The 25,850-nt window shown below is 28.7% G+C and overlaps 1 long non-coding RNA gene across 4 annotated transcripts in view; it reads left to right on the plus strand.

The window, feature by feature from the left end:
• LOC122269183 (uncharacterized) overlaps window positions 1-25,850 on the plus strand; it is an 87,787-nt gene that overhangs the window by 25,824 nt on the left and 36,113 nt on the right. Inside the window, exons 3-4 of one of the 4 annotated variants that reach the window (XR_015429626.1) lie at window positions 3,881-3,983; window positions 23,566-23,615. This is a non-coding gene — a long non-coding RNA (uncharacterized LOC122269183). The remainder of the gene's footprint in view (window positions 1-3,880; window positions 3,984-23,565; window positions 23,616-25,850) is intronic. The other 3 variants (XR_015429625.1, XR_015429624.1, XR_015429623.1) reach the window with 3 other exon arrangements.

Below are 25,850 nucleotides of genomic sequence, written 5' to 3' on the forward strand. Positions count from 1 at the left end.
AAAACTGAAATGTAAACTTTACAGAATAAATTATTTCCATGCATTTTTATAAAATTAAAATTATATTATGATAAAATTATCAAATTTTACCAGACTTACCAATTTTGTCACATATTATAAAATCATATTTTATTGTTAATTTTATCAAAAATCATTAACAAACTGCTTCGGTAAAAATTAGCGAGCTCTTTGGTGTTCTTATAGAATCAAAAACACGCTAAATTTTACCATATTCTGGTAGTTTTAACTATACTGTTTTTCTAAGTGCATGAACAACGTTTTTTCCTAGATCGTACAAATACTTTTTGATTCGATCGTACTAAAAGACTTTTTTTTAGAATTTATAAAGAATTCCTTTATAAAAAAAAATAAAGTCACAAAGACAATGAACCTTTTATAATTATTTTTTTTTAAATAAAAGTACAATACAATAAAAAAAAGTATTTTGAATTGATTAGTAACAAAACAGTTTTAAAATTACTCTTAAAAATAATTCTATTGCAGAAATCATCCGCAAAATAATAAAACATTACTTACAAACTAAATATCCTCACACTTAATGGACAATTGAGGTCAATTTATAACTAGACCTAAATCGAAAGTAAAACTTGCCAGCGAGGATATTAAAGTTTTATTGTCATATTATTTCCAATATGATTATTGCCATTTAATTTCTTTAATTTTCAGCAACTTAATTTCATTCAACAAGTCAGTCTTACTAAAATCAGAAATTTCTTCCTAACGATGGCAACACCAGTAAATCCTTTCAAAGATAAAAGATGCTATCATCCGATGAAATTTTATTCTTACTTTTTATAGTCAATACAAATGATGGCTCTACTCTGAATTTCTTTATTGTGTCGTAAACACTTTTCATGTCGTTTCCGTAACAAAACACCGATTTTTTTTAAAGAGCAATAAATAAATAATGTGTTATAAATACCCTTATGTAGCTTCGTATCTATATTTGAATAATATAAAAATGAGCCTAATATTTCATACATAACTTTGAATTTAATGATATTTTTTTGGATTCGTTTTATTCGTAAGGTATATTTACATTTAAATATTATTAACGTGTTTCTATAACTTCTTGCATGATATGACTTTTTTTCATTCAATTTATTCGCATTGCATGCATTTTAAAGATTATTAAAAATATAGAAACAAATTAACTTTAAACATTTCTAAGTATATAGTTGAAAATGTATAATTCTATCGATTACGTTATTGTTAAAAATGTAGTTAATCAAAAGACGATTCTATTGCAATTTTCTTTATTGCGTCGTAAACACTTTTCAAATCGTTTTCGTAACAAAACACTGATTTTTTTTAAGAGCAATAAATAAGTAATGTGTTATAAATTCGTTTATGTAACTTTTTATCTGAATTTAAATAACATCAAAATGATTCTATGATTTCACACGTAACTTTTTAATGCTTTTGCAGATTCGTTTTATTCGTAATGCATATGCACAAAAAATTTTGCAACATATTATTATTAATAGTAGTAATGAAAATTATTTATGGATGCAGTTTTAAAAGTATAATCGTATCAATTGTAATACATATTTATAAAAATCTATTTAAATGACATCTCGTCTCTGAATTTCTTTATTAACAGCTTAAAAAACTCGTAAACAATTTTCACGTTATTTCCTCTGCAAAACTCCCACTTCCTTTAAAGAATAATAAATAAATAATGTGTTACAAATTTCCTCATGTAATTTCGCATTTGTATTTAAGTAATATTGCTTTGTTTCTATTATTTCATGCATAATTTTGATTTTAATGATCTTTAATAGGTTAAAACAATTCTAAATATTAATAAAGATTTTAATTTGATCGTTTTCCTATTAAATTCTCTGCTAAAACATAGTTACCACGTTATAAATACAGAATCTTATAAAGGATCTTATAAATACATTATCTAAAACAGTAGAAATTCACGTACATAAATTTTTGAATGAATTTAAATTAGTATATTTCTTTTTGAATTTCCAAAATCATGTTTGAAACTTACAAATAAAAATATATATTTTATTTTCAGGTATTTCATTATTAATTTTGATTGCTTGATATTTTGTTGCCATTAAGCAGCAGCATATGTAGACGTTGGGTTATGGTATTCGTGTTACTAATATTCAACATATTTTTCTGGAACTACAGTTGTGAATGGTATTTTATTTACAACTAATTACTCTATGTTTTAGAATTAATCTTAAAAAGAGAATCTGCATCAAAACGTTTGCTTTTTGCTCATTGTTTTGGGCAGCACAAATTCTTTGGAACAATTTCAAATTCTAATATTCTTTCTCTACAAAAACTTAGAGCTTTTTATAACACATCACACACGACTGATCTTTATAACACATAACTCGCTTTTTATAAAACATCATTTTTATAAGATACAGATTGAGACTTTCTAATGTTTTTGAAAAAAATGAATTATTTTATTCTAAATCTCGCAATGATTATGAACGCAACAATCGTGATTTGAATTTATGTGAGATAGTTTTAAATTTGACCCTTGATATTATAGTTTAATCCTTATCAGGTTTTACCCTAAATAATAATATGTTATCATGTTTCATCCTAAATAATGATATCCTAAATAATATCCTTCAGTAATTTTATCTATTAAATAATACACTTTTCATAACTTTACTTTAATATAAGGTCAAAAATTACAGATTGGTTATTGGAATATGTATTTTTTTAATTACAGCTTTTCATAATTGTCTTAGTTAAAACTAAACTCCTTAAATTGAGTGCAATTTGAAAACAGCATGGGGTCTTTTTATCACTTTTTAAACCACCCCTTTTGCAGAAAGTGGGAAATCTAAATTGCACTGCACCAGGACACAAAATAAGGAGCAAGACAGATAAGGAGAAAATAGGAAAAAGAGGAACTCTGAAAGTGGGGGGGGGGGCAAAATAATACTTGAAGGGAAAAAAAAGTCAGTGAAAGAGAGAAAAATAAAATAAAAAACGAAAACTAACCAAAAAAAAAACAAATGACGAAGTAGATAGCCAAGAGTAGACAGAACCCTACAAATGAGACTGCAAACGGACGAGGTTGGTTCCTCTTCGCCAATCGATTGCTGGCTTGCTACCAAAAGATTCTCCAGCATACCTTGCACCACCCCTCTAGGTATTTTCCTTTGCTTTGGCGAAAATTGTGTTTGCCTCCAACGTTTGCAGGAGATAATAGTCGGCCGGATAATTTAGCTCGGCCAGCGGTTGGCCATTGAAATTCGGGGATCGACAGAAACCAAAAAAAGGGGTTTTTTATTCGATGAAAGCAGAAATTCGGGAAAAACCTAAACCAGTTTTATTCATCGATCCAGAATTCGCTAGAATCAGCAAGAATATTTGCTTGGTTTTGGTAAACGCTTTTTTTTTAAGAACAAAATGGCGGGTTTTGATGGAGCTTCCTTCTTTGTTTGAAAGCAGACTTTGTGAGGTGGTGCCCACTAGGAGATATTTAGCGAATTTTTATAATGGCTGAATTTTTATTTTAATTGCTTTGTAATTTATTTGTCGTATTTGTGATTTTTGTTATTCAATAAACAAATTTAGAAAGCTTTTTGAAATATCTTTCCATTTTTTTTTATTCTATGCTTAGTTAAAATAAAATTATAAAACTCTTTTATGTAATTGTTTTATATTTTTTATTACTCCACTTTAACCAAATTTTTAATTCTTACCTAAGTTCATTTAGAATTTTTTTTCTAACGATGTTTAAATATCTAAAGATGTATAGTAAAAAAAATGCCTTTTTCTTCCTCCAATAATAGTAAATGCTGGTAACTGTGATTCCTAACGATTTGAAAATGCTGTTTTTTTTTAATTTATTGTTATTATTTTGTTTATTTAGAAAACAGATAAGAAACATTACAATAGTATACAAAATAAACTCTTGAAGAAACTGAAAGTGAAACACAAACACAATGAAATTTTTTTTCAACTTGCAGAAAAAGGTATCGTATTTAGCGTATTTCTCATAGAATTTTATAATAAAAATTTTGTCTATCTAAATTTTTAATTCTTTTTTTTATCGAACAGAATAATGTATTGTATTCATCGCTATCATCAGTTAAATTTTCTTTGTAGTTAAATATGTATACTGTTACTGATATTAAGTTCAAAACTTAAAGACAATTTAATGTGATGAGTTTTCATAATCATTCTTAAAATGAATTGATTCAATACTTATGCATTCGTTGTAAATAAACGTTTTAACATTCCTTTAAAGTGACACTTATGCCATCAGTAATAACAAATATCTCAGCATTCAGTGAAAGAAAGATTTATACGATCAATCTAAGAAAACGTGTCCACGTTCCCTTAAAAAGGAAAGTTTGCTACTGAAAGTGAACTTTACATAACCGTATAAAGCAAACACCATGACATTTGTTAAAAAGCTAATTTATTTAGTAAGCAACGACAACACAGAAAGTCTCTTAAAAATATAAATTAAAATTAAAGCTATTTTATACTGTAATTTTTTTAATAAATCACACATTTTAAATATATATCTAAGGTAAACTAGCTTTAAAATATACGAACTCTTAAGCATATTAATTAGGATGTGGATTAACATTTTTAGTTTTTAAAAAGTTTCCCTTCATCATCTATCAAATAAATAATGAAAATTATTATGCTTTAGTTTAAAGTGAAATTATTAGTATCATTTAATGAAATTAATAAAGTCTACACTCTTTTATAACGACCTCCATTACTGCTATCCTGCCTTTATAGCGACCTATGCATGAACTTCGCAGTATAATTTTAACGCTCATTGAAACATTCGAACTGAATCATTCATTTTCATTAATCCATTATAACAGTGTTTCCCAAACTTATGACTTTTGTGTACCCTTTCTAAATTTTTCGTATACCTGTTTACCACTAATAAGGAAATAAATGTATTTTTTACTATAAAAAATTGCACAAAAGTTAAAAATCACAACTGGCTGTTGACACCACTAATTATTAAGTGTTAACTCTGCAAAAAATAGCCAATAGAAAAATACGTAATCGTAATTTTCCATGGCTAGCTTTGCTTTTAAATAAAAAATTTTGAAATTTTTGTATGTTGCATGATATTTCGAATAAGAAAGCGTACCCCCGCTAAACTGTTCCCGTACCCCTGGGGGTACGCGTACCACACTTTGGGAAACACTGCATTATAATATAGTAACTAAAATTTTCTTCGTTCATATATACATATATATTTAAAAATTATAAATCTACAAATAGGAGTTAAACATTTTTGCCCTTTCAAAAAATTTTTTTCGTTGAAAATGAATCAATGGATAAGTCTGGAGAAAATGACTTAAACATTTCCTTTGATGCTACCGCTCAATAAACGTGTAACATCTTGAATTCTCAACGAATGAATAAAGAGTGACAGGACCACCTATTTTTACCCTAGCTTATTCGAGGCGTAATCTATGATAAAAAAAAAATATGGTCTTATCTATGGTGAAATACATATATTTTTTTTTTAATACTGAGTATTGGAAGTGCGTATACCATCCTAGCATGGAAATCGGAGTTTCCTGTATGCATTCATAAAATTTGTAAATTTCTTTTCAAAGAATTAAATAAATTATACAGTCATATTTCTTATATGAATACCGTATTCTCTTTTGTGTAATGTTGAAAGAGGAAGTTTAGTTGGGAGTTAAAAAACATGGTATTCACATTCTTCCTGAATTATTTATTTTTGCTTAGCTTTTGAAGTTTTTCCCTGAAACTAGAAGTTCGTAACAAGCGTAACTCTATAATACTTAGAACTGAATTTAAATTCTTATAAAAGAAATTAATAGAAGAACATTGTTTTCGTTAAAACGCGTCCAGTATTTATGAATAAATATTTACTATAATTTTGTACTTTTGTGTATTTGCGTCCATTTCCGTCTTAGATAACACAGAGACCGCTATATCGAGTATCAGCTGTATTCGCATAATCAGAAGAATAAAATACAGTCAACCCCACTTAAAAGAATACCATTTTTTCGAGCCAACATTATTCAATTAAGCAGGGTTATTCAATTAAAAAAAGAGTGCGTTATTCAATTTTAAATACTTAATTTTTACTAATTTCTACTTTCTAATGGTATCTAGTTCAGTGTTTTCTTTTTTTAAATAAACTCAATTTTATGATGAATGTACAATTATAACTTAAAATGTCTGTGTTTGTATTATAAAATATAAGCGTCATTTAAAGTCATATAAAAATAAATCTACGCTAATGAAAAAAATAAAACTGGTGCTTTAATATTATTTAGTTCCTTTCGAAAAAAAAATCTGTATTTGAAGTTTGTTTTTATAACCGTTTACTTCGTTAATTTATCAAAATTCGGTTTTCACTCTCTGTTTTTACTAAGACTTTAATGACTTGCGAATTCCTCTCGAATACTTTCAGATTTTTTTAATTTTTAATTTTTTCTTATTCTTGAAACTTAAGAAATTCCAAATTAATTTGCCATTTCAGTTTGAGATTTTTGAAATTATTTCTTTCAAAACTTCTATTTTTTTTCCCCTTTCGATTATTTCAATTCATTCGTTTTCATGCTCAGCTTGTATTTACTGGAGTAAGCAATAATTATTCTACTTTAGAGAAAGACACACTGCACGTTAGTGTGTTAGGTTTTCGAAACTTTTTCTTATTAAAACTAACAGCACACCAGGATGAGACCGTAGGACTTCACAGCGAAACAAATCACTCTGTACCTTTTTACATTCTAAATGATGTGTGAATGAAGTAAGTAAAGAGGTGTAAAACCCCCTTCATTCACTCCAATGTATAACTGCTAGCAAGATTTGATTAATTCTTAAACTATGCTCCTAACACCTGTTCAGAGCAGCAAATGAACATGAAGTCTCTATTGAAGTGACCAGTATTTTTATCATCTTCACTAAAAATTTCATTCTAACTGGTAAAGCATTTCTTAAAAATAATTTTTTTTTATTCCAGTACCTCTTATTTATGCAATTAAGCTAGGATTGTAAACAACAAATATTCATTTAAACGAAAAAAATTTACATTAGTTTCATATAAAATGATTTGGTTCCATTAAACTTCATTCGTATAAGCGAGTTTTTCGATTATCAGATATGCAATTAAGTGGGGACGACTGTACTTGAATAATTCCTAGAATTCTAACACGAAAACACTAAACAAATAGCAACAACTTTAATTTTTGTTCAATCAATTGAAAAAGGATATTCAATTTCAAATTCTTTATTATAAAACAACACTTTTAACATATACTTTAGTCTTCAATTTCGAATAATCTTGTAAATTTTTCCTTTATCTCAAATCATATCATCCCTTCCCTTTTATTTATGAGTTCTCTTATGACAAAAAAAGACTGATAATATTTTCTGAAGAATGCTGAGGATAGGCATCGATGAACAAAAGATGTACAGCCATAAAGACTCTCACAGCTCCCTATCCTCTATGCTCCCTCCCTGGAAGATAAGAGAGACAGTAGGACAACCCCTTCTCTGCCACAAACTCCCCCTTTCATCCCCGGGCACTTAATCCGGAGATATATTCTTTATCTTTGACGACAATCTAAAGACCATCTTTGGTCATCTGACTTTCAAGCATCCTCCTCACCCCCATTTATCTGAGTTATAGTAGGGGTGAAAGAGATGAGAGGATGGAAAAAAGATTTTCAATTGTTTTTTTACTTATCGATCGGAATGTATGGTAAAGATTTAATTCTGTGTATGAAAAAGTTACGGAATAGAATTTTTTTTCTACTTATATATGCATAAACAAGCAATTGGAGAATAGTTTTCGCGAAAGTTTTATGTATTTAAATTGGATTGCTTTAGCTTTACTTCATATTTTTATAAAAATTGTTTGTATGCATATTAGAAAAATTAATAATTACATTAAGAGGACTCAATACTTTAGGAGTGACAATGCATAGCAATTTCTCCTTCGTATTAATGAGTAATTTAAAATTTAAGGTATAAAAAAAGTTAGTTCGTGTAAATCGAGAATAATTCATAAAGTTTAAAATGCAAAAAAAAAAAAAAAAAAAAAAAAAAAAGAGAGAGAGAGAGAAAAAAAACAATTCTGGAACATCAAAATGCAAATAAATTGTGAGAGGATTACTTAGAATTACACCGTGGGGAAGCAATCATTCAATAATTTGTTTTGATTCTGATATTTTTAAATATTTTTTTCTGAATTTGAAACTCTATGTTTTACTCTAAGCTTACCTGAAACAACTCTTCACTAAACTTTAAATTTTAAAATTTTTCTTTTTATCTGTTTAAAAACAGTTATGAAGAAAATTTTCGAATGTTAACGATTTTCTTATTCTTTTTTTCTTAAAAAAAAGAAAAAAACAAGTTGTTAAGAAACCTTTTGAAAGTAAACAAATCTTTTAATATTAATTTAAAAATAGCTTTAAATGAAAGTGATTAAATTAATTTTTGTTTTAAAAACGTTTTGAATGTAAATGTTTCTTTATTCTTTGTTTAAAAATAGTTTTGGTGGAAAGCTTTGTGTTTAAACAAATCTTTTACTCTTTATTTAAAAGCAGTTTTGAATATAAACAATGATCTTATTCTTTATTTAAAAGTTGTTAATGTACGTAAGCAATGATCCTATTCTTTATTTAAAAGTTGTTATGAATATCAGCAATGATCTTATTCTTTATTTGAAAATAGCTTTGGTGGAATGCTTTGTGCTTAAACAAATCTTTTACTCTTTATTTAAAATTAGTTTTGAATGTAAACAATGATCTTAATCTTTATTTAAAAATAGTTTTGATGGAAAGCTTCGTGTTTAAACAAATATTTTACTTTTTATTTAGGAGTAGCTTTGAATATAACCAATGATTTTATTCTTTATTTAAAAGTTGTTGAGCAATGATCTTATTTTTTATTTAAAAATAGTTTTGTTGAAAAACTCTGAGTGTAAGATAATCTTCTACTTTTTATTTAAATTTAGTTTTGAGTGTAAACAATTCTCTTATTCCTTATTTAAAAATGATTTAGAATGCAAGCGATTCTTTAACTATTTATTTATAAATAGTTTTAAATAACATTTCTGAATGCGTATTTTTATTCAACATTTTAAATTTGTTTTGTAGAAAGTCTTTCGTATATAAGAGAATCTTTCAGTCTTAATTCTTATTTATAAGCCTGAAAGAATAGCTTTAAATATAAACGACGATCAAGAAAATAATATTTGTAAAAACTGAAAAAATCCGTAATTTATTTATTTTTTAATTTTTTTAACTGACTCAACATTTTTATAAGCGTTAAAAAAATAGTTTCGAAATCTCATTTGAAGTTCTGAGAAAAATATTCGTTTTCTTGAATGCCTGGAAACTCCCATAAGATGTTAGAACAAAAAACACTACACGTTCGTAAATTCGTCTTTGAATGATTCCAGACAGGTGCGTAAAGGACGAACACTTCCAATAACTCACTCAATGAACGTAGAAAAGGAAAGAATTATTGAGAAGTTTGTCATGTGGAAAACCTATAACTTACACTCTTATACGCACTTTTTTTCTCTCTTTTCGACAGTTTTTGTCGCAACTCTCGATATTTTGGTTTGTTTTACTGACCGGTACATGGCTATGAAATCTGGAATTTTTCTCTTTTTAAAAATTACTGTTTTATCATGAATTGTTTTGGTTTGACAAGGAATAATTTTTTTTTTGATCCATTCAAGTATTAAATATAAATATGATTGTTAAACTGCTTTTTTAGCTTTATAGTTTTAATTATAAGAATACTTAATTCAAATAAAACTTATTTTTTAATTCAAAAATTTTTTTTTTACATAATTTTTTACTTTTAAGTTAAAAAAACATTTTCCTTCCTTAAAAAACACAATTTTTGTCTACACTATTTTTACAATATAATTTTTATAATATTTAAAACTTATCTTCTCATATAATCTATTCTTGTTTTCTACATGTTGTCTGCGTATAAGAAAATATTTTCTTAGGAATACAATGACTCACAAGATTTGGTTTTACCCATTTATTTATTTATTTTTTTTATAAAATGCTCCCTCCCTCTAAAAAACGATTTTTTTTCACATGAAATGACAAAGAAATATTGGTTAAATGAGCATGAACGTAATATACTATTAAATGTCTTTTTTATTTATTTAAAAAATTATTTTCGTTATTAAAAACGAAGAATAAATATTTATAGAAAAATCTAAATCAGATTTTTCTGACAGAAATTTCTAACAGTGATCTCGAAAATAATATTATTGGACGCGTTTCAATCGAAGCAGTTTCGTTCGTTTTTTGTACTTAACAAGGACCAAATTAAAGCACCATTTTTTCTCCTGAAAGATTAACAATTTTTTTAATTGTCTTAACCTTTACAGTTTTATTTCTCTTGAAAATTAAAGGTTTAGCTTATTTGTTTGATAGCTATTTGTTGCTTTTCGTCAGCATAATTTTAATTCTTATATACTTGGTTGACTAATTTTTGATATTTTGAATTTAAATAAACCTAAAATTACGCTTTTCATAAATCTTCCTCAAATAAACTAAAGTTCTTATTTTTCTTCATACGCATCAGTATGTTTAAGAAGAAAGGTATAAAAAGGTTTTGGTTAAAAAGATACTAATTTAAAAAATATTGTTTCAAATTTAATTATTGCTATTTAAATTCATTAAAATTATTTCTAAATTCTGCATAACACAAACAATGTAAAAAATTGCAGGTATTGAAACAGGTAGAGAGTATAAACTGTTTTAATAATTGGGGAGAGTGCATTGCTATCTATTAGAAGTGTGTACAAACAGAGTTTTCTGGAAACAATTCTAAGGAATAGCTTGATTTATAAATGTCACCATTGGAAGAAGTGTAGCTTGCACAGAGCTAATTTTTATGTAAAATACAAACTTCATCAATTATACAACCAGTTGCCACTTTCCATACAAACTTTATCAATTTTGCTATCTGCAAATGTTACAATCCTACTGCTACATGCAAAATACAAACTTCATCAATTTTGTTATCTGCAATGTTACTGTCCTAGTGCTACATGCAAGATACAAAATTCATCAATTTTACTCGCTCAAAATGTTACAATGCTGCATGCAAAATACAAACTTCATCAATTTTAGTATCAGCTACTGTTGCAATCCTGGTGCTACTTTTCAAGTAAAATATAAATTTCATCATTTATAAAAACCAGTTACAAATCTAAAAAAAAAGAAAAAAAAAGAAGAAGAAAAACCTTAATTGAATGAAACTTTCAGATTTTGAGAATTAATGAAACCAAAGATAAATTGTCATTTTTTTGGTTGATAACGCAAAATGATGGTTAAACTAAAGGGAAATTAAATGAAAAAGAAGATAAGCTTCTCTCTTAGCATGTCAAATATTGAAACCACCCAAGTGGAATTTAGAATTTTCTTAAAATAAAATAAATCAGCATTAATCAGGACAAAAAAAAAATCTTTTCATTAAGCATTCAAATCTCTCCTCCAGTTTTATCAGAATAGCTAATGCTCCCCGAGGCGTTTCGCTTTCGATTCTCAAAGAAAGACATCTAAAGTCTTAAATCAATCAAGCCAGAAGAGCAGCGCGTCTTTTAAGCTTTTACACCAATTAGTTTTAAGCGATTTAGAGTTCACCAAGAACAGGGACTTTCAACCTTTTTGATTGGGTAGGTTTTATTTATTGGCATCCAATTCTACTTACTCTTCTCTTCCCTTCACTTCAAACGTCTTTTGCATCGATTTCTTTAGTTTTTCGGTCTTTTGATTTTCTGAAAAGGAAAAGAATAGAATTGCAGACCAATCTAATCAGGCGAAACCTGATGAGGAATTTATATGCAATGAGTGGCGGATTAGAAAAAGTTTTTGTTTCTTTTTTTCCACTCGGATGTTACGAAGAAGGTTGTTAACCGTGACGTCATGAAAATATTCTAGAATTTATTGTTGAAGTTTCTAATGCATTAGTAACAGTAACATTGTTGTTTGGGAAAAAAATATTTTCCTGCTTAGAATCCATTTGTTCATTATTGTTTCTTAGAAGAGAAACGTGTTCAAAGCGGTATTTTTGATGTTTTAGCATAAACTACTTTATTTTTTGAAAAAATGATTTTGTATTTCTAAATAATTAAATTTATTATCTTCACATTTCCTGTAAAAAATAAAAAATACTCCAAAGTCATGCAATTAAAATAAAACATCATAAGCGCGAAGCTCATAAACGTTAATTACATATATTAGGCATTTTTAAAAGGTTTTCCGATTTAGCAATTACGAAATATGCCAAATCTGTAAAAAAAATTTTTTAAAAAGGTAATAAGATCTACATTAGATATTAAAATAGTACCTATTTGCTCAGATTCGTTTCATGCAATGTAATAAAAAAACAGACAAATTTATTAAAGTTGAGGTTTGAATAATAGCACTCAGTTTAATTTGAAAACTCAGTTTAAATGAAAACTCAGTTTAATTTTATCCTGCCTTGCAATTTGAATTATTGTATTCTAATTAAAATCCCCTTATTAAATGTTAGCTTTTTTACATTATCGTACAGATTGTATTTCAAATCGAACTTTTTATTACAATTTTATTGTTTTTAAACTCAAAATAAATTTGTAAGACCTCAATTGTAAATTTTAGTACAAAATTTTATCCTTGCCAAAATCATTTTAAACTTTTATTTTCATTGAAATTAAACTGCAAATAAGTTTTAAATTCTTAAGAATTAAATAAAACATTTTGCAAACAAAAATTTCCATTTAGGATATCAAACTATGTCAGCAGTGGTTCTAATTTGAATTATGAAGTATTTCATGTTATTTACTAAGAGGTATTCTTCTCAATTTATTTTTTGCATGATTCATAAAAAAAATATGATTATAAAAAAATAGGATTTGTTGGTATATTTTGATTTTTTAAAATTAAATGTAGTTTTTAAAAAGAATGAATGCAATTTTATAAGGTATAATTTTGAGCTTTAAGCTTACATTATTTTCAATGCATTTCTGGTAAGTTTCTCTATTCATAAAGAGGAAATATTCCAAAAAAATATTATTAGTAATTGGAGACCATGTCAATATTATTGAAAAAGATGGTTTTAAAATTATTATTTTTGAAGTGGCTATGTAGTTTAGAAAAATATTATGAATTTTGTATATAATATTATATTTTGTATACAATTACTTTAATGATGGTGTGGTAAGTCTCAGTTAAAGTTGGATCGATGGAATTTTTTCCTTCTCTATAAGTTTATCTTTTCAGGAAGAGAAAATTTTTTATAAAAATATAAGTATTTGGAGACCAAGTTAATTAGCAATTATAGAAAAAAATGTATTAAAATTATTATTTTTGTAATGGTTATGCATTTAAAAAAAATATGTTTCAAAATTTAGGGAACAATAATAATAATAATCGACACATAGTACATGATATATTCGTATGACGTAATATAATTGAATGTATTTAGTTTAAAATACATTAAAAAGTGATGAAAAGTAAATGCGTGGGATATATCTCTAATAATATATTTCATTCAATTTAACTTTCCTTAATATATATGGTTTCGGCTTAATATATGGCTTAATATATATGGGTTTTGGCTTAATATATATGGGTAAAACTCTAATATGTGTAACAGATAAAACTTTTTTTTTTTTTCAAAAATAAATGTTTTTTCTGATTTACTTAAAAATGGCGTAAACTGTGTATGTTTCGAAAAAATGTTTCCTAGTTGAATCCAAATTATTAACCAATTAAAACTATAATAAGGATATATATTGTTTAAATTGGTTATATAACCATCCAATGAAGGAAGTTCTTTATTTAACTAATCCCCCTTGCTTTGCTTCTCATATATTTTCTCATATGTCATGCGTATGTAAATATCCCGTTTCTAATTTAAGTGAAGGCACAAAAAATACCCCGCAGTAAAGGAAACCTAAAAAAAATGAGAAAAATCGCAGAAGGTGGTCTACGGTGTATAGCACGAACAGCCTCTTGATGAAAATTTTTCCTTGGAACCACTGACAGAATTATTGGAGGCCATGGTATAGAACTTCCAATTTAGTGTGACAACTTCTCATTTGCTATGCATCTTGGCCACCGGTTTCCATGGTAACGGATCCTTCCTTGCTCAGCGGGTGCACAGTTCTGCAGTAATCCCGGCTTCGGATTCGTTAGCAGTTTGACCCCGGACGTTCATCCCCTACTGATATAACCCTGGGGGTCTTACATGAGAGGGGGAGAGGGGAAGAAAAAAGGGAGGAAGTATTCAGTCTTTCTCTTCCCCTTATTACAACATTTTGGGACATGTAGGCTTTAAATCTTACAATCTAGTTACTTTGTGGTATAGGGGGTAAAATTAGTTGAGTTTTAAAATTTTACTTTAAAATGTTTACTCAAAATTTAAGTTTTTGAATTCCTTGTTGCTAATAAATACATACAAATTTTGATTGCTGCAAATTTTGATTAAAAAAAAGTTCATAAAGCAGATTTATTAAAATATATGGAAATTTAAAAACATCTCATCAATTAATATATAATAATTTTAAAAAAAAAGCTATGTAACAGTTTTTTCAAGAAGAAACAATACATTTATAAAGACAAATATCAAATTTTGAAGGTTATAATTAATTCATAAAAACATGCCCAAACATTTTAAACAACATATGAAATTTCTTATGATAACAAATATGATAAAACGCGTTTTAATCCAAGATTTACCCATTATATTTTGGATGAATTTTTATAAAGTTAATATAAAGAAATAAAAATTAACAATGTTAACAAACATGAACAACTTCATTGATGTATTTATATTTTTTTTATGCATTTATCTATAAGTAATTTGTAAATGGGAATACAGATAATAATCAACTTCTTGGTAAAAGCAAAACAAAAATGAATTAATAAAAATTAAACCAAATGTAAAAATGTTACCACAAAATTAAATTTATAAAAAAAACGACCTATTATATTATTTTACAAAATTTTATTTTATAAAACATCCCATTTACATTTACTTTATAAAATATGTAATTCAGTGATTATCTTTTAAACAATTATTGATTGTTTTACGTAAATATGATAAATGCTAAACATAAACTTATTAATTTTCTATTAAGAAATGCATTTTGGTGGAAACCAGGCGAATCATTTTTCAAGTTCCATTGCCTAATTGTTTGGTTTTGTATACTTATGAAAATTACTTCAAACTTTAAGCTCACATGATTGTTTTTGTAACTTCATGTTTGTATAAAGGTATTTTAATTTAACTATTATTGAAGAAAAATGGATTGTTAAGAAAGGACCTTAAGAAAATGACTAATCTTATATATGAATGTTCTCTGTTGATTACTCCAGTAAAACATACAACTGTGTTCTTTTGTAATATTTTGAGTTTGAAAGTATAGTTTCTTTTTCGCTCATTTTTTAAAAATAATTCCTCTGCAGTTAGAAAATAATTCAGTAAAACTAAAAAATTAGGAAAAAAAAAAAAAAAACATCAACGTATCTAGGCTTCTTCCTTCTTCTTTTTTTTTTCTTCTTTTTTTTTTGCCTTGAGAAATGTAAATGACATTCAAGATTATTCACCTACTGTTGTCAAGATCTTTTTCGAGCGCTTTGGAGGGGATACATCATTTTGTATTCTTTAAGATTTATCTCTATTTCTTTCAGTGTACTGAAAATAATTTCTGAAGAATGATTTATCTCATCCATAGCATACGAGGAATGATCTGGGAAAATAATGCCGTGAATATTTTTACAAAAATGTGATACTTCGTAATTAATGCACAGGAAAAATTCCTAAAACTCGAGGTATCTCACATTAAAATCACAATTCCAGGAAAACGATATTTCTCATCCTATCTGCCAAGAGAAAATTCTCGAAAGAAGATGAGATATTTCGATTTCAGTGAGAAAATCTCCGAAGGACAAAATATCTCTCTTTTAGTAAAACGATAAAATTTTTGAAGAACGAGGTAGCAGGGCTTAAAAATTACATGTCCGGAGCATGAAAACATTCTGATCTAGCATGTATTTTTAACCCTTACATGTCCGGCTGAGCATGTAATAATTTAATCCGAAGCATTTAAGATATTGACTGAGATACCTCTCAAATTTTGGTTATAAACAAGATGTTTTGTTCTTTTTTATTCCCCATTTTGCTTATTCTAGCAAAAAAAAAATTACTTAAATCAATATGCATAGAAAATTTAATATAAAAGTTGAAATTGAAGTGTAAAAGCAAAAGCGAGAGTGATCACGTTTTAATAACTCAGCTCTGCAACAACTTTCAATAACTTATCATTCTGATAACTAAACTTTTTTTGCAAATTCAACAGTTTCAGAGCAGATGAATGTAATGAAAAATATATGTATATAATTCAATTTTGCTTAATGATGTGTGTTTTTTTACTGTATTTTTATTTCTTATTTTGATAAATGAAAAAGAGTATGAGGCCTGATAAGTTTCTTTAAATGAATATTTACATTCATGCACATATATTCATATGTTTTTTTTTATTACGCATTCAAAGAAAGATGTTTGAGCACGTAAAAGTTTCATTCAGGCATGTCTTCCGTGGACTAACATGCTCAATGGGACATATGAAAATTTTAATATGTTTTGAGTCCCCGGTATCTAGGAATTTGTGATGAGAGGAAATAATCAGAAAACTACTAGTTATCACCCTAAGCGAAAAAAAAAAATTCTTTAAGATTTTTTGCCTCTCGGAAATTCTCGCATTTAGCATAAAGAGATAAGATAATGTTTGGCTTTTCGTGAAGAGATAATATTCTTGATATAAAGATAATAGGGGACGTCTGGCATTTTTATCCTTAAAACAAAGAGGAAATTCTCGAAAGATAGCAAGGTATGTCGACCTAACTCGATTTAATCCGTTGAACCACGATATTGGCACCTTTAATCAAAATACTTGCCAAACTTTCTGAAGCCTTAATAAAGTATTAAATTTATCAATATCTCCATTGCGGTTAAATCATAATATCCTGTAGCGAAGTTTCTCTTTGCATTATATTAAAGTTGTATACAATTTGAGCTATATTTTGGTTCATTGCAGTGCAAAAATAAATCCAAAATACTAGCTAACCTTTCAGAATAAGATCTCAATTTCAGTATAAAAATATTATTTATTACAGACGAGATACTATGGCCTTACTGCAAAATGAAACTTCGGAGAATGATACATTTTGTATTTTGATCATTAAAAAAAGAAAAGAAAATAGTGCGTGGAGTCCCTCCGCGCGGAAGAAGTTAAACTTCGCAACCCGCGACGTTAATTGTAGAAGAATCAGTAGTCGTCAAACGATCACTAGTTCCATTCAACGACACTTTTTCCTGCTCCGCTCGCTTTCGTGCTCTGTAATCACGGTAATATTGTGCATTTTTCTCTCCTGGACCTCTTGAACCAGTGAAAGTGCTTGTGGTTGCCTCATCGTCTCGCACTGGAAAATGTATTTGTATTAATAATGCATGTGAATGCGTCATAATGTAATTTCAGAAGAGAAAACCGAACAATCAATTGATATTCACAAGAGACGTACCTTGACATAACCTTAAATCCGTCGCATTGTTCGTGGGATTGTTTTCACTCATTTTTTACAATTGTTATCCACTAAATTTGAAAATAAAAAATACTACCCTACTAAATTACATGTGTATCAAAACAAACTAAAAAAATATTTATAGAAAAACAATACTTTTATGACTTTTATTATTTTTATCCTAGTGAGAACCAAAACAATATGGAAATGACATGAGGGAAAACTGGATCCTACCACCACGTGATTTCCCGGCCAATAAAAATGTAGCGTTAAACGTTTAACGCAACTTTGTTGGAAGTCGCATAAGAAGTATCACTTCAATAATAAATAAATAAAATTAAAAAATATAAAAAAACACAAGGGGTGTGTTTAGAAATATTTTCCCCAAAAGATTTGTCTACTCTAGTTTTTATTACATTAAAAATTGAATAAATTAAAATAAGAAAGCATGAAAAATGCTCTCAATATAAGCTGGTTCTAATTGCAGCCTCCGAATATTTCCTCCTCCTCTTCTTTTTCGTCAAAATTCCTGATGATAAAAGATGTTGGAGAAAAATAAGTTGCTCTTAAAGCCTGTGTAAGTGATTGATGCGTTCAATATCCAGGACTCACACTCATCCGTTTCAATTTGCGTCCTGTTCTGAGCCTCGCAATAACGAAGACAGTGATTTATATTTGGAGCTCACTTCTCACTTTCGGCAGTTACCTTCCCTAATCTTCTGAAGGTAGCCAAGGCTTCTTTGGTATTTAGTTTTGGGGGTGGGGGAGATCGCAGGATGTCAGTGGGATTTCTGTTTCCTCTCTTGATTTCTCTCTTGAGTGTTCTTTTATAAGACTGAGAAGAAAATTCTGACTCCAAGAAGAAGTAATTGAAAAAAAAAACATCACATGCTCTAATTGCAATGTTGGAAATTTAAGTGCGTGCTGAACCACAATACCGTTTAAATTAGCTACAACCGTATTCTGATTAACATATTATAGTTAAACATATTATCGATTTTATTTTATTTTATAACCGTCGTTGAACAGCAGGTTCAATTCTTTTTACGTTTACGACTACTAATGTTTAACGCCATCGACTTGTAATTTAAAACCCAATCCAGAAGACAAGGGAACTCCTGGATCAAGTATTGGAAAAAATTCGCCTTCATGGAGGACTTTTTGATGGAACTAACTCGCATATGCGTTACATGGAACGGAAAACCACGAAAATCCCCCACAACTAGTCTGACGCAGGGGGACTCTAACACATAATCCATCTACCACTGAGGATATTTTGCGTCCGTACTGCTGTCGGTGTATGCCGGATGCGGAATTCGTATCGACCAGCCATCGCCGGGATTCGAACCTGTTCACCATATTGGAAGGCGAATGCTCTATCCCCTGAGCCTTCACGGCTCATATAAGTTTATTTTATTTTAGTTTTATAACCGTCTTTGATCAGCCGACCCAATTTTGGATTTACGACTACTAATGGTCAACACCGTAGCCTCGTTATTTTGAACCAATCCCGAAGACAAGGAAACTCCTGGATCAATACCCCCAGAGGTATGTTTTGTCATGGGAAAATGGAGGACTTTGTGACTCGATAGATTTAACGTGCATCTGTCACAATTTATTATCTTCGGCTGGCAGGAATCGAACCCTCGACCACTTCGACATGGGCCCAGTGCCTTGTCAACCAAGCTATCCCGGCCCCCATATTATCGATTTCATTTTATTTTATAACCTCCGTTGAACAGCCGACCCAATATTTTGCGTTTACGACTACTAATGTTCAGCTCCGAAGCCATGTAATTTTGAACCCACTCCAGAAGACAAGGGAGCTCCTGAATCGAGTATTGGGAGAAATTTGCCTTCGTGAAGGACTTTTTGATGGAGCTAACCGGCACTTGCGTTACATGGAGTGGACGACCACGAGAACCTCCTATGGTTAGCCTGACGGCAAGGACACTCTAACCAATGATCCGTCTACCACTGAGGATATTTCACGTCAGCACTGCGGTCAGTCCAAGCAGGATACGGAATTCGTATCGACTGGGATTCAAACCCGGTTCACCGCATTGGAAGGTGAACGCTCTATCCCCTGAGCCATCGCGACTCCCATATTATCTATTATATAATTTCATCACTCGATATCATGGTTTAAACTGAATTATATGCGAATGCATGGTGTATGCGAATTTCAACTTTCTGAAATATTTACCATTTGAAAATTTTTCACTATTCCGTTATCAAGACACGAAAATACAAGATTATCTGCACCAGTTGCGTACCAAAGGTTTTATTTTTTTAAAGATGGTTATCAATTTACACAAGGTTTTAAAAAGGAGTAAAATGGTTCTCCTGAATGATTAAAATGCCTTTGGTATCTTCGCTACATCATTAATGAATAAAAATATGTATGATTAATCATTTTAAAATGTCTTAAAATAAAATCTAGCATAGTTTATTTTTGACAAAATTTATTTGAAATAAGACGTTAATTTGTAATTAAACTGTAGCATGAACATGAACTGTTATTATTTATTTGCAGTCGTAATGTATAAAGGGTTTTAGTGTTAGAACATAAAAATAATGTGAATTTTGAATGAAAATCAACTTTAATTAATTAATTATAACCTGAACTTTGTCAAAAATACAAATAGTATCTATACAATACAAATAGTATCTATACAAAAATACAAATAGTACAAATAGTATCTTTAAAAGTGAAATATTTATACATCTTAAATTATATAGTCCGTAAATTATTCTTCAAGAGCTGAAAATATCAGTACATTATTTGTGTGGTGAAATTTATAAAAATCGTATTAAATAATTATAAAAAGTACAAAAAAGATCTAAAAATCTAAGGTTTTTTAAAAAAAATTTAAAAAAAATTTCATGAATTAATTCATATAGCTCTTAGAAATAATTTATAAATGAATTACGTTCATATATAAAATGTTAATTGATTATTTAGAACCTTTAACTGGAGTAAAAAATCCTAATAAAATTACCATACTGTATGGTAGTGACATTGCTGGTAAAAAAACACTATGATTCTGGTAATAGAAACCAAAATATACGGTATTTAAAACTATTCATTTGGCAATTTTTCCGTTCTTATCATAACTGCTTACCGGAAATTCTAGTTTTTAAAGTTATAGTTCTTATTACTACACAGTTAGAAAAGAATACAAAACTGGAAAGTAAGTTTAACCGAATAAATGTTTTGCACGGAATGCTCTAAAGGATCGTGATAGAATAACCAAATTTTATCTCATGTAATCAAACATTTTTGTTAATTTTTCCGAGACCATTACCAAAGTGCTACGATAAAAATTATTGAGCTTCTTAGTGTTCCCATAGAGTAGGGATGGCGAACCAATGGCACGCGACACAATATTTTGGGCACTCCATCGATCACAATTGCTGTTACACTATGTATTGTTATTACACAAATGTTATTACGCTATGAAGCATATGTAACATTTAAATTAAAATTCACAAAAAACAAACAAAATAATAAACAATTATTAATAAAAAAATTAAAAATTAATGCTAAGAAACAATTAATAATCGTAAAAAACAAGCTAGCAATAAATAACTAGCAAAAAAAATCAACAATCCTACTTAAACTAACATCTTACAACCTAATATAAGTTACTGGTCATCTAATCTGCAACAACAGAAGTCACACTGATGTCACTTTAAGTTGAATTACTTGTATAACTGAGACATTGCAAAATGTATTTTTTTCAATGTAAATAAAGAGTTTTGAGTTGATAGTATTTAGCTCTTAGTATTATTATTTTCCCAATAATCACGAAGTCAAAATTATTTGACGGCACGTCTATGACCTCATTAAGCAATTTTTTAGAGAAAATGGCACGTTGGTGTATAAAGGTTCGCCACCCCTGCCATAGAGTAAGAAACGTGGTAAATTTTACTATATTCTGGTAGTTTTGACCATATTTTTTTCTGTGTATGAATTGGTTTTTATGACTATTTGTTTATATAACTCCATACATAGATAGTAGAATGTATCTCACTATGTAACTTATACTTACAGAATCTGCATTGATTTTTATTTTATTATGTTCTGTTCTATTCTAATCTAAATAAAAACTAATGACATCATAAATCTAACAGCAGGCTAATTACATTTTCTGCAGGTAGACAAGACGGTTGAAGAACAGGAAGCGTGGGATCTTTAAGGTGGGCCCTTTGGCAGCCCCGGTTCGTTGATGCCGTTAATATTGTTTACGTTTAACATCTCTTGACGTTTATGGGTCGTTTAAGCCTGCAACGCAATTCTCTTTCGTTTCTTATAGAATCGTTTATTAATGAAATCGTACATCTCTATAGAACGTCTACCACAAATAATAGTCCACCTATTCAATTGGGTTCAAGAAACAGGGAAAAAAAAATATAACAGGTTGTTGGTAGGTTATGTTTATTAGGTAATCGCTCTGTAACACAAAATGTCTCATTATAACACTATTCGATAGTTTCAGTTTAAAATTGTCAATTAAAATGGTCACACGCCTAATTTAGATAGAATATTAATGTGATAATTACATAATCCATAATTCCATAATCACTCCTCTTACTATATAATTTTGTAATTTTTATAAGCCATGAAGTGAAAAGGAGCCTAGGCATAAAGGGTAGGAGAAGAACAAAAATTTTATCAAGGCACTATTGAGAAAGGAGGGATTAAAAATATCAAAAAGAGTTTAATTTCCGAATGAAACATGAACATATTTCTAAAACTCATCTTGTAGTTCTGTCTGAATAGCTCATGTTGTCTTATTAATTGTTTCATATGATATATTAAATTCCTACTATCTAATATATTTAATTGATACTATTAATAATGATATCAATTAAATATGTTTGATAATAATCAATTGTTGTTGTTGTTGTTACTTTACGTCGCACTAGAGCTGCACAATGGGCTATTGGCGACGGTCTGGGAAGCATCCCGGAGGATGATCCGAAGACATGCCATCACAATTTTGATCCTCTGCGGAAGGGATGGCACCCCCGCTTCGGTAGCCCGACGACCTGCGCGCGAAGTCGAGCACTTTACGGTAGCACAGTTTAACGAGGACCAATACCGCACACCCTCGGTCCCTACGTAGACTGATCCAAGTGGTCACCCACCCGCACACTGACAGTAGCCAGTGATGCTTGACTTCGGTGATCTGCTGGGAACCGTGTCTTAACGATCAGGGACAATAATCAATTGAATATATCAACTGAGAGCTATTGAAATGACAACATGTGCAATTCGGATAGAGCTATAGCGCTATAATTAGACACACAGGTAAAAATTTTAAAATCTTTGCAAACAACAAAAAAAAATATACATGTAAGAAATAAAATAAAAAGTTAGTGAATCACTATTGAGTAGGGTAGAATTCAAAATATTTTAAAAACAGTTTAATTGCTGGATGAAATTTAAAGTTATTTCTAAATATCTCAATCTTCAGCAATGACATGCATTATTTTGATATTTTAAATTTCACCTTCCGCAATGTTGATTTGTCAGATTTAGAAGTCTTTGTTTTTCCTCGCTGTTACGATATTTGATGGTTATGCTTGTTTTACCTTATTTTTGACAAGGATTCCCTAGTTGAATAAGATATGCTTTGTTATTAATTATAATAAAATTTTACATTTATATATTAAAACAGATAATTTAACCACAATTATTTGACCATAATAATTTTAACGGTAATAATTTAACCATTATAGTTTCAACTCGAACATGGAAAAATAATTGCTAATGGTAAATGTTGAACAATTTTTTTACCTACGTTATCAGATTAATGTTATCTACCAATAAATTCCACGTTGCATGTTTAATGAATAAAAATGATATTTACTGTTTATCAGTTTACGTTTAATTATTTCATCAGACATTATTTCTAATTTCAATTTATTTTTACTTCAAATAAAATTATTGTTGAGTTTTTTATATAATTTTTATTTTCAGATTAAAATTTAATTATCCATAAAATGAGGACTGCAAAACCAAATATGTAAGTAAGTTTTATTTCCTTCTTTCTCGCGACTTATTCTTTTATCATAAAACTCATATTATCAAACATATAACTTTTTCCGCTCTAATTATTATAAGTTTATTAAAATTATTCGAATGCAAATTTGCATCTTTAAAAATTTAGCAATGAAACCAAAAATCTTCTCTCATTTCTCAAAACGACCTTATTCCGCACCAAAAGCAATTATTTCAGAAGAAATTTTTACCGAAAATTAAATTCACAACTTATTTATTTAGAAAACTTCGCCCTTACTGAGTTCAAAGCAACGCGGCTTCTTGCTTTGTGGAATTTAAATATTTTATGCGTCTTCATGCATATTCATCGTCTGCTTTAGGGGTAACATTCCTGCCAAAATGGCGACTCTACTTCTCGAGCTTCCCACAAAGTAATGAAATTCTGCAAACATACCCTCAACCCCTCCTAAGTTTCCATCTGGTTCCCTTTACAAACACCAGAACACCCCTCCCCCTACCATCCTGGCATTCCCGCAATGCAAACACATTTCTATCGATTTTTGGCGCCCCTTTCTTTGAAAAATTCCATGTTTTCTGTTGTTTCTGGCTTGTGTAATATTTTTTAAGGGGCCAAGCCACGCGAATACTGTTTTAAGTTTAATTTTCTAATGGCTTTCTGAGTGTATTCCATTTTAGTATAATTAAATACTCGGCGGTGTTGTTTAGCTCGCCAAATGCTTAACTTCTTTCTTATTTGCAGTATTCTTGTTTTTACTTCATGCTTTGGCGACGCTGTTGTTAAATGTCTTTTAAAACAATGCCTTTTCTATTTTCATTTTATGTTCTTCGAAAAGAACTGCACTTGTTGTGATTGTTTTTATATTTTTCTCATTCTTTTTGGTTGATGTGATGCTTTTTTTCTCGTGTGGTCTTTTCTTTAATTGTATCTGTGTCTTAAGAATAAGAACAAGCAGGATTTTTTTGTGAATTAATAAGATAATTTTGATTAAAATTGTGATTGCTATATAAGATAGCCTTTGTTTCAAATATGATTATTATAATTAACTAAAAAGGCTCAATTATAATAATAATTATTTTTAAGAAATTACAAAAAATATGCATAGACAAATTACTTAACGTTAAAAAACGATAACATTCTTACCAAATGCGAACAACTCATTAAGCGTAAAATACTGGGAGCTGTATTAAAATGTTATAAGCCTGTTATTTTTTTTCTTTCATAATTTCTTGATTGACGGTCTACAAAGAACTCTGTTTTATTTCAGTAACGCCGTCATTTCAATAGCTCTCAGGTGAAATATTCAATTGATATTATCAAACATGTTTAATTGTTGATCAATTAAATATACTTGATAGTAGGAATTTAATATATCCTATAAGACAATTAATAAGACATGTGCTATTCAGATAGAACTACAAAATGACTTTTAGAAATATGTTCATGTTTCATTCGGAAATTAAACTCTTTTTGATATTTTTAATCCCTCCTTTCTCAATAGTGCTTTGATAATATTTTTGTTCTTTTCCTACCGTTTATGCATATGTTCCTTTTTACTTCATAGCTTATGAGAGTTCCAAAAATATATATTAAGAGGAGTGATTATGGAATAAATTATTTATGCAATTGCCAAATTAATAGTCTATCTGAATTAGTAGTGTGGTCATTTAAATTGCTTTTGAATGGTCAAAGAATTCATACTGTAGATGACTAAAATACTAAAAACTATCATGATTTGAGATGGATACTATTATATAAATTACATGAGCAATGAATACATGAAAACTATTTTTTGTTTTTGCTTTATATGAAGTAATTTCTGCAATCGATATACTTTTCAATTTGAAATAGTTGCCCCGTGTATATAGAATGGTATCAAAAAGAAAGAAAAAAAGCGTTTGTTTGGTGTGTACTACATTTCTCTAAAATTATTACGAGAATTTAAAATATACTTAACATTTGATTTCAAAACATAATTTTAAAAAAAAGATTTTTGATCATTTAAATTTAAAGAATAACGAAATTTCTGTGTTTAAAATAAAATTTTGCTTTTGCTCAACGTTAATGGACATTCAGCTTAATGTTTATGTTTTACGCTTTGCAGATTCCAAGTATTTATATTTGAGCTTTGACAATATACGAATTTACGATACACTCTAAAAGTTATTCAACACATTCTCAATTTCTTTGTCTTTTCAATTGTGTCAATATTTTTGTTTAAAATTCAATTTTAAAAGTCACTAGA

Source organism: Parasteatoda tepidariorum, chromosome 10 (genome assembly GCF_982258835.1).
Source record: "Parasteatoda tepidariorum strain Cologne lab strain chromosome 10, Ptep-v5.0, whole genome shotgun sequence".
Lineage (NCBI taxonomy): Eukaryota > Metazoa > Arthropoda > Arachnida > Araneae > Theridiidae > Parasteatoda > Parasteatoda tepidariorum.